This window comes from Tenrec ecaudatus, chromosome 18 (assembly GCF_050624435.1).
Source record: "Tenrec ecaudatus isolate mTenEca1 chromosome 18, mTenEca1.hap1, whole genome shotgun sequence".
NCBI lineage: Eukaryota > Metazoa > Chordata > Mammalia > Afrosoricida > Tenrecidae > Tenrec > Tenrec ecaudatus.
Window position 1 is genome coordinate 4,377,304 of NC_134547.1, and position 10,623 is coordinate 4,387,926.

Here is a 10,623-nt window from a genome sequence, read left to right on the forward strand (position 1 = left end):
GCCTACCCCACCAAGGACCCCAGCCCTTCTTCTCTGCACCTGTCCTGAACATCACTCTTTCTTAGACTTCTTCCCCCCCCAAATCCACTTAGAGTTAAGAGCCCAGAAACCTTCAGGGGGGGGTGGAGGAGGAAGGAACATTTCTGGTACAGGGTGACCTTGCACCCCTCAATTTTGTCCCTCCCTCCACACCCGTGCCTCTCCCACCCACCCCCATCACAGGGCCCTGCCCCCAGGTTGTCTGGGGAGGGGGGATCCCTATGGCAATTGGGCCATGTCACCTCACACATTGTTATCCCTCCCCCCACCCCACACACTCCCCTAACCCAGGGCCACCCCTGGTCAACACTTGGGACCCTCACACACCCCAACCTTAAGGAGCCCCTCTTTCTGGCTCCTTCTCTTTCCTCTCCAACAGCTGACAGTCCTCCTGTCTCTTCCCCCTTTGCGTGTACCCCCTCACCACCCTTATCCTAGCATACTTGGGCTCCCTTGGGGGTGAGCAGGTGACTCCAGGATACACCCTCTGCCCCAGCTGGGCCCTCTACAAGCCAGGGTGAGAGAGCAAGGGGGCTACTCATTCAAGGAAGTGGGGGTGCGATCCGGCATCTTCCCATTTGATGGTTTTTGCAGCTTCTTGATTTGGGGGAGCTGTCTGTTTATCTTTGAGGAAGAGGGACTCTGCTATAGGGAACAGGGGACCCCCTCCCAATTCTAAAGCCTCCGGATGTTAAAGGGGTGTCACTGTCCTCTCCTCCTCTGAAAGGGGACCCAGAGAAGCTCAAAAGAGACTCCGCTCTTCAGAACTGGGGGAGGGGGACAGAAGGGGGAAATCACAGAGCCTCACTTCGACACCCACCCACCTCCGATGAAGAAAAAGGTCCGTCTCACCTCAGTTAATGATAGGTCAGATCTCCGAAGCACTGGGGCAGAGAGGGTGAGCCCCCTTGTCGGCAACCCCCCCAGAAACACCCTGGTGGCCCCCAATATTCTCGCTGAGTACCCCCTCCCCCAGAAGCAAGGGACCCAGGCGTCCGACCTGGTGGGGGGTGGGTTGCGAAGACGAGGAGGCGTACGTGGGCGGTGGAGGGGATGCAGAGGTGAGAAGGGAAGCTGGAGGGGGGTGACCGGTCTGAGCTCGGGTCCCAAGGGAGTGGGGGTCGGGATGGGGGGGGGAGGAAAAGGTGAGAAGACAATTTGCTTCTCGTGTTGCCGGGTAAAGTGCGAGAGCTGGAGGACGAGAGAGCCGGGGAGGGAGGAAGGGAGGGAGGAGGGAAGGAGGGGGAGGGGAGCCGCTGAGGGATGGGGGAACCTCGGAGAGAGATGGGTGGGGGGAAGGGAGACGATTGGGGGGCAGGGTCTAGGGGGCGGGAGGAAGCTGCGAGAAGAAGAGAGAGGGACCCAGAGATGGAAGCGGAGAGACACGGAGAAGAGGAAAGCGGAGAGATACAGAGATTGAGAAACAGAAAGGGGGGGTAGGAATTGGGGGGGGAGGCAGTGGCTGGTACCAGAAGGAAGTTGGAGGCGCGCTCTCGTGCGCGCGCGTGTACACACACACACACAGACCCAGGGAGGGCAGTGGACAGTGCCCCAAAGAGACGGAGAAGGGGTGACGGGAGGCTGACGAGGTTCAGGATCTGGGAAACAGAAAAAGAGAGCGAGACAGTCAGCCAGGTTGGAGGATAGACAGATGGGAGAGAGAGAGACAGAGAGGCTTCAGAGACTGAGGTAGGGGGGAGGAGAGGGAAGAGGTAGAGGGGGGTGTTGGGAGGAAAGAAATCCATACAGAAAGGGGAAGGGGAAATTGGGGAGCGGGGAGAAGGTCTTGCCGAGAGCAGGATGGTTTTGAGGGGGCGGCGGGGAAGATACTCAGAGAAAGGAAGCGAGAGGTCGCGGAGAGAGGTTTAAGGGTCCGGATGGCAGAAGGTGCTTGGAGACACAGAGGGAGCTTGCAGAAGGATGAGGGGAGACCCAGATGGAGAAAGACTGAGAGTGGGGGGTAGTCAGACCCAGAGAACCAACGATATACACACACGCACACGCAGCCAGGCTGCGGGGTCCGCCTGGCCCCGGAGAAAAATCATACAAAAGGGAACCAGGCTCGGGTGAAGGAAAGGGGTCATAGTTAAAGGGAGCCCCGGGCCCCCTCCCCCTCCTCGTCCGCATCCCGGGCCCGAGATCCCTACCCCACCCCCATTTCCAAGCCACCCCCCCACCCCCCACTAGCCTCCACCTCTCCTCAGCATCGCTAGCAGCCGCCACCGCCTCTTCCGGTCGTCATAGCAACGGGATCCAGGCGCCCAGCCAAAGCTGGCGCCGGCGGCCGGAAACGAGGGGAGGGCCTTTTGTAAGGGACCCCAAGAAGAGCGCACCCCTTTTCGCCAAGCCAGAGAGAAGCTTCGACCTCTCCTGCGCTGCGCCAAGGGCAGAAGTTTCCCCACACTATCGTGCCCCTGCCTCCCCGCGCCCCCTCCCCACAAAAAAAGGGAAATGTGATATTAAAAATGTTTGAATTTCATCAACAAATGTTCACTTTCTCTCCCTCATCCCCTGCTCAGATCTAATGAGGAGAAAGAGGGAGAGTTGGAATTCGACATGCCCCCATCCCACCTCCACTCAAGATGGTGGGGGGAGAGGCAGGATGGACCAAGTTTGGGTGGGAGCCGGGGGTGGCGAAGTGGTTACGCATTGGACTGCAAATCTCGTGGTCAGCAGTTCGGAAACCAGTGTGGAAACTCACAGGACAGTTCTACTGAGTCCCATTGGATCCTCATGTGTCTGAGTTGAGTTAGCGTGCCCAGTGGAGGAGGGGAGAAGAGGATTCTGAGAAAAGGGGGGATTTTTTTTTAAAGGGGATCAGTTCTTGAACTAGCCCTTGAGGAGAGAGGCAGACAGAAAAAGAGACTACTTCTCATCCACCGCTTGACCTTGGGCAAACACACTTGGGCTGTTTCAACCGTGGTGGCTACTAATCTTACCAAACTCACTGCCGTCGGGTGGATTCTGATTCTGACTCAGAGGGACGCTGTAGAACAGGGTAGAAGTGTCCCCTGTGGGCTTCCGACGCTGTAACTCTTTATAGGAGCGTAAAGTCTCATCTATGGTGGCTGGTGAGTTCGAACTGCTTACCTTGAGGTTAGCAACCCAATGTGCGTCAACCAGGGCTCTGACAACGGAGATAAAAGTTGCCTCCAATTTCAAGGGAAAGAACGGTGGGGGCGGGCTCGGCGCGCCCTTCCAGGCCGACAATTCTTGGCTTATCCTCTTGGGGATGTGTGTTCGAATCTAAAAGCTACCGCGACTGGGCATTTGTAGGGTCCACTGGTTTTCCCAGCGCTTCCTTGCAAGATGGGCGCGCAAGGCCCGCGTTCCTGAGGAGGGCACTTGAGGCTCAGAGCCCAGGATGAAGTTGTCTTCTTAGGGAAGGTGGGGGTGGAGCGGGGGACGACAGGGCAGCGGTGAGGACAAGGTGAACTTGAGTCTTCCTTCAGCACGCCTTTGTGGAGACAGCTCCTTCCTCCAGGGGCTGGCAGAAGACCGGGACGATTTCACACCTCCAATTTGCTCCAGCGGGCTCCTTCCGCAGAAGTAACCATCTCTCTCTGGACTCAGCTGCTAGCTGGAGTTTCGGGCCCAATTCTCTGCATTCTCACCAGACCCCAGGGGGCATGGAGTTTTGAAAAGCGCTCTGGCACCCCTGCTTGAGAAGCAGAAACACAAGTTCTAAGAGCAAATTCACTCCTCTGAGAAAGACTCACTCAGCTTCTGCTCTTGTTATCAGAGGGACAGGGCAGAGGCTGGTCATGGCCACCCAAGGCCCTAGAAGATTTCAGCAGGGTCTGGGCCTGGACAGAGAAAAGTGTGTTCTGGTAGCATGCCCATTTTATAGGTGGGAAGACCGAAGGTCAGAAAGACCAGCTATCACACAGCTGAGAAGCCAGACATCAAGATGGAGACCTTTACTGGCTCTCAATTCTTTGGTGCCTAGGGTGGTGGGGGTGGGGGTGGGGATTCTAGGAGCTCTGCTAGCATTGTGGGTTACTCCTCAGGCTGCTACTCACAAGGTCGGCAGTTCGAACCCACCAGCCACTCTGAAGGAGAAACAGGAGGCTGCCCGTTCCTGTAAAGATTTTCCAGCCTCAGAAACTCACAGGGGCAGCTCTACTCTGCCCTACAGGGTCTGAGTCCAAGTTGACTAGGTGGGAGGGAGTTTGGTTTGAGTTTTGGGTTGGCTTGTTTTGTTTTCCACCTGTAGGGAGGGATTCATCATCCGAACTGAAACAAAACCTGCACAACTTAAGTTGTTGGTGTTGCTCAGTGCCGATTCAGTTCTAACTCAGTGATCCTCTGCACAACAGGGCAGAGCACTGCCCAGCCCTGCACCCTGCCCACAAGTGTTCCTCTCCCTGAGCCCATGGTGGCAGCCGCCATGTCCATCCGTCTCATCAAGGGCCTTGCTCTTCCTCGCTGCCCCTCCACTTGACCAAGCACGATGTCCTTCTCCAGGGACTGGTCCCTCCTGACGACATGTCCAACCAAAGTAGATACTTCCAAAAGGTGACAAAGACGAGGATGACAAACCAGGTTTCCATTCTCAGCATTACTGACACTTTTGGTGGCACTAGTGGTCACCAGTTGGGATGCGATCCACAAGGCCAGCAGTTCAAAACCACTAGCCGCCCCCACGCAGAAAGATGGGACTTTCTGCTCCCATAAAGGAAACCCACAGGGGCAGTTCCACCCAGTCCCATAGGGTCGCTATGAATCAGAATCAACTCATTGGCGGTGAGTTTGGTTATAATACTTTGTTAAGGAGCCTTAATGGGAGGCCCCAGGTCCTTTAAGAATCATCAGCCCATTGGAGAACAAAAGGGTGGTGTTTGGCCAAGAACCAAGTTCAGAAGGGTTAGAAAAGATGGGCGTGGGGTGGAAACAGGGTAGCACAGGGAGGAGGTGGGATGAAGCAGTGAGCCTCTGACAGTATTAGCATCAATCCCATGAGTTGCTGAGTAGAAACCTCATATGCTCTGTGAGCATTCACCCAATTCACAAGGAACATTTTGTTTTGAAAGGAATCTTCTTGATGTAAGGATTGGGAGTGCCCGGCTGCTGGTCTATATAGGCTAAAGGTCTGGTGGGGAAGATGCAGCCGTCTGCTTCCGTAAAGATTAAAATCAGCCAAACTCACTGCAAACCGACTCAGAGTGGCCTCCTAGGGCAGAGGAGAACTGGTCCTGCAGGCTTCCTTGACTCAGTCTTCATGGAATTTGACACTTGCCAACCCTAAGGGGCGGTTCTACTCTGCCCGACCCTGCAGTTGCTGTATGTTGAAATCAATGGAAATCAACTCAACAACGAACAAATCTTCGATATGGGGACTGGGCTGGGCTTTGTCGGATCTTGACCAGAAGCCCTGGTCTCTACTCATAGAGGTAGGAAGCCCTGGTGGTGTAGGGGGCAACTTGTTGGGCTGTAACCGCCAGGTCAGAAGTTCAAACCCTACTAACTGCTCCCTGAAACAAAGTGGAGACTGCTTCCGTAAAGGTTTACAGCCTGGCAGACCCACAGAGGCGGCTCCACTCTGTCTTCTAGGGTCACTGTGAGTCAGACCCCACTCGATGGCAGTGGGTTGGGCTGGGTCTTTGGAAGAGCCTTGGACCCTGTTGGAACAACCCCAAAATGTCTCCAGACATTGCCCCACGTCCCCTGGGAAGCGGGGGTAGACAGTAGACGGACGCTTAAGTAACTGAGCTGAGGGGAGGGTTGGCACTATTTTACTTTTTTTTATACGACAGCTTATTTCCTGGTCAAATCAATATATGCCCATGATTAAAATCATCCTCTTTCAATGGTATGTGAGGGATTGTAATTGAACAATCCCGTCTGTTCTACCCTTAGTGTTCCTTATCAGGAAAATCGCAATGCTTTTCATTGTTTCTCCTCTTGTTTATCTGTATGTCTCTAAACGATCATTAACTTCTGGTTTGCTCCCATTAGTTAGATTGCCAAAACTCAAAAAAAAAACAACCAACCAGATTCACTGCCATCAATCGAGTTGATTCCGACTCATGGCGACCCTGTGGGATAGAGTAGAACTAACTTTCCTGTGGCTTCCTGAGGCTGTAAATCTTTACCAGAGCAGACAGCCTCATCTTTCTTCCTCAGAGAGTCTGGTGGGTTTGAACTGCTGACCTTGTGGTTAGCAGCCCAACCCAGAACCCCACTACATGCAAATTTTTTCCCTCTGCGGTGGATAAGCTCTTGACTTACACCAACACCAAACTTACAGAGTCCATTGTGGCCCACAGCAATTCCACAGGACAGAGTAGAGCTGCCCCTGCAGGTTTCCGAAACTGTCCGTCTTTATGGGAGTGGAAAGCCTCCTTTTCTTCTCTCAGAAAAGCTGGTGGTCTTGAAGTGCTGATCTTGCGGCTCCTTTTAACTCACACAGACCACGTTCTCCCTTCCTTCCTTCCCATAGAAAATATTTTAGTTCTTCTGTTCGCTAATCTTGTGACAATAAATGATACATTTCGCATCATGATTCCTTGTGTGACCACTAGAAAGAGTCTCTTTAAAAAAAAAACAACAACCACACAACAACACCAACAAAAACATTTTATTAGGAGCTCTTACAGATATTATAACAATCCACCATTCAATCAGATCAAGCAGAATTGTACAATTGCTGCCACCATCTGCTCAAAACATTTTCTTTCCGTTGAACTCTTTGATAGCAGCTCCCCTTTATCCCCCTCCCTCCCCCAGAAAGAGTATCTCTTGAATTTAATTTAACTTTACTTTACCTTAGTCCCACTGGAACCGCGGTGGTATTAGTGGTTACATGTTGGGCGGTTAACAGTGAGGTGGGCAGTTCTAAAGCACCAGCCGCCCCGTGGGAGAAAGACAAGGATTTCTACTCCCATCAAGAGTTAGTCTCAGTTCAGGACCAGGGGTGTGAGGGGCGATACTGGGAGAGTGGAGGGTGAGTGGGTTGGAAAGGGGGAACCAATTACAAGGATATACATGTGACCTCCTCCCCGGGGGACAGACAACAGAGAAGGGGGTGAAGGGAGATGCCGGGTAGGGCAAGATATGATAAAATAATAATCTATAAATTATCAAGGGCTCATGAGGGAGGGGGAGCGGGGAGGGAGGGGAACAAAAAAAAAGAGGACCTGATGCAAAGGGCTTAAGTGGAGATCAAATGCTTTGAAAATGATGAGGGCAAAGAATGTAGGGATGTGCTTTATACAATTGATGTATGTATATGTATGGATTGTGATAAGATTTGTATGAGCCCCTAATAAAATATTAAAAAAAAAAAAAGAGGTAGTCTCGGAGACCCAAAGGCTGTCCTGTCAATGCTGTCCTATCAGGTTGCTAGGAGGCAGAAGTGACTCAGTAACAGGGAGCTTGGTTCTTTTGGGTTGGGTGCCCCCAAGCACAAAATCCCTTGGTGGTCAAAAAGGTTGGTGGTTCCAGTCCACCCGTGGTGCCTCCGAAGAGAGGCCTGGTGAACTGTCCCGAAGCCAACCATGGGAAATGATCCAGAGCACCGTTCTTGGGAGTCCACTCAATGACAACTGGAGAAAAACAATGAATGCCTTCTCCGTCACTCCTGACAACCAGCCCTACGACACCCTCTTTCCCTGCCTCAAGAGTGGACACAGTACAGCTTCCCCAAGGAGTCGTCCCTGACCATGTCTCAAGACCGCACCTGGGGTCCGCTGTGATCCCACGATGTTCATTCTGTGCTGTGTCCATCACAGCTACCCTGGCCTGGAGTCGACGCCAAGTCGGGGCGCGCCCGTGTGTTCAAGAGTGGAACTGCACGCCATTGGATTCTTTACTTCTTTTTCATTTTTCTCCACGTTGATATTTTTATTTAATAATACTTTACTGTGTTTTCAGTCACAAAGGTTACCCAGCAGATTAGGTTCTCATTTAACAATTTCGATACAGGTTATTCATTGACCTCTGTTACATTTTTTCCATCCTAAAGAAAGCACAAAATAATAATAATAATAATATAGAACAAATTAAGAATGGGTTAAAAGGGGAAACAAATGATAAGATGCTAAATTTGAACCTAACTATATCTGCATTACTTCACTTTCAGATGCATTCTGACTGAGGGCAGGGCTTTCTGTATTCTTGGTCAATGGTCAGAGGGAATTCAATGAAGGCTTAATCCCCATGGGGACTTTGCCGATGGACTTCGGACTTTCATTGTCGTCCATGGCCTTCTGAAAACCGGGTGTTGAAGCCCTAACTGAATTGAAGCTCTAATACAATTCCCTCCTCCGATCTTAGATTTTTGTTATCTACAATCCTGAGATCACAAAAGCTGATGTGCTTCTTCCCTGTGGGCTTGGCTGTCACCTCACTTAGATGGCTGCTCTTCCTTTTAATTTTATGAAGAATTAGGTGAAGGTTTGGCCACAGAGTTCTTCATGACTGTTTTTGTTTGTTTGTTTGTTTGTTTTTGCAAGCCCATCACCAAGACTTTCTCTTGGGTTTTCTCTGGGTGACTTGAACCTCTGACCTTTTGCTTAGCAGCCTAGCACCAGCATTGATCCCATTCACTTCTGCGTCTCCATATCCTAATCCAGCCCTGGCAGAACCCCTTGCACTGAAAGAAGCACCACACACACCACCCTGGGAGATCACCATGCAGCAAATCACCAAGCAGGCCTATACCCTAAGCAGGTAACATGCGTGAGGAACAATTTACTCTTGGAGACCAACGGGACAGCATGTGTCCCAGAGCAAAGCTTAGTAGGCAGGACCCAGCAGGGAAGAAGGAAGGATGGAAGTAGGGGACCCCGGGAGGAAGTGGGAAGAATGTGGTTACATTGTGGGCATTGTTACCAAAGGATACACAAAAACACATACATGTGTGCATATGCATATGCATACACAGCATATACACAAACATACAGCGCAAAGAAACATGTTCATGTAAACATATGCATACATGTACACAGCATAGTCACGTATACATCCAAACATACAGTACATGTACATGTATACATAGGCACACACATACACATTGTCAAATGGGAAGTGATCATGTTCAGTAAAAGTTCGCCTGAACTGCAATTAAAATGTATATGCATATATATGCATGTATATATATGTGATATCTATTTACATATACACATGTATAAATACCTAGTACATATGTACACATACATATATAAAAGCCAGACTCACTGCTATCAAGTCAACTCTAACTGACAACAATCATATAGGACGAGGTCGAACTGCCCTTGTGGGTTTTGGAGATCAACTCTTAATGGGAGCAGAAAGCCTCATCTTTCTTTCATGGAGCAACTGATGGCTTTGAACTGCTGACCTTGAGGTTAGCAGTTCAATACTAACCGCTATGCCACCATATACACAGATATGTGTACACATACACACACTTAGACACATGCATATTTATATTCACACGTCTACACACACAAGCTAACCCTCAAACTTACTCCCATCGAGTCTATTCGGACTCATAGCGGCGCTATAGGACAGGGTAGAACTGCCCTGTGGGTTTCCAACTGCAACTCCTTACAGGAGTAGAAAGCCTCATCTTTCCCCCGAGGAAATCCTGGTAGTTTCAAACTGCGGACTTCGAGGTTGGCAGCTTATTGGGTAGCCCATTATACCACCAGGGCTCACCTAGATACGCACACACACACACACAAACATACAACACAGAGCATATGCATGTGAGCACATGCATACACATACACACAGGCCATTCACATATACATCCAAACACACCATATGCACAGGCACGTACATGTGTATGCACACACATACACATGCACATATATTTGCATACATACACACATACATATGATCAGGCACAAACTAAAAGACCTCCTCCGCGGATGTCAAACAAATCAAATGTCTGCATGCTGCTGCCCTATGAAAGGGTGGCCGGAAGGGATGGAGGAATGAGTGGACGCCTCTGCAGGGCCCATGGCCCCCAGCTGCCAATCACTACCTCCTGTCCCTGCCCAACCCTCTCCATCGCCCGCCCACCCCGCTGGTCTGCCTCCCCCGCTAGAGAGCAGAGCGAGCTTCCTTACCGGTGTCTGAATGTCTCTCATCAACACCAGCTGAGCCCTTTGTGTTTCCTCAAGAGGGACAGAGTGGTGGCGGTATGTTTTCCCTCTGTGCCAGGAAGAGGGGGAGCAGCGTTCCCAGAACGTCCTCACTCAGGGTGAAGTGGAAAGATTCCAGAGCTGGAAAATCAGGTGGCCAGGAGTTCCGTTGTTTGTGCTCTCTTCCTCCTAGCCTCCCTCAGCTACCCAGAGCCAGGCCTCTGCCCTCTCCCGGACCCCTGCCTGTCCTGCCTTGCCTTCTGTCTGTGAAAAAGTGGGTGTTCCACCACCCACCACCCCCTGCAGGGGAATTTTCTAGAACAGTACTTTAAAAGCCCCCACCTCCAGGAATTCAGACAGTTTCTTACATTCCTGGGGACCCCCCTGAACTGATGATGTCTCAAGTATCATGGGAATGGGCCATTTGTTTCGCCCACACGGAAGAAGCACGCCAGCCCGTGTGATCATGCGGTGGCCATGGGAAGAGGTATCAGAAGTTCAAAAACACACA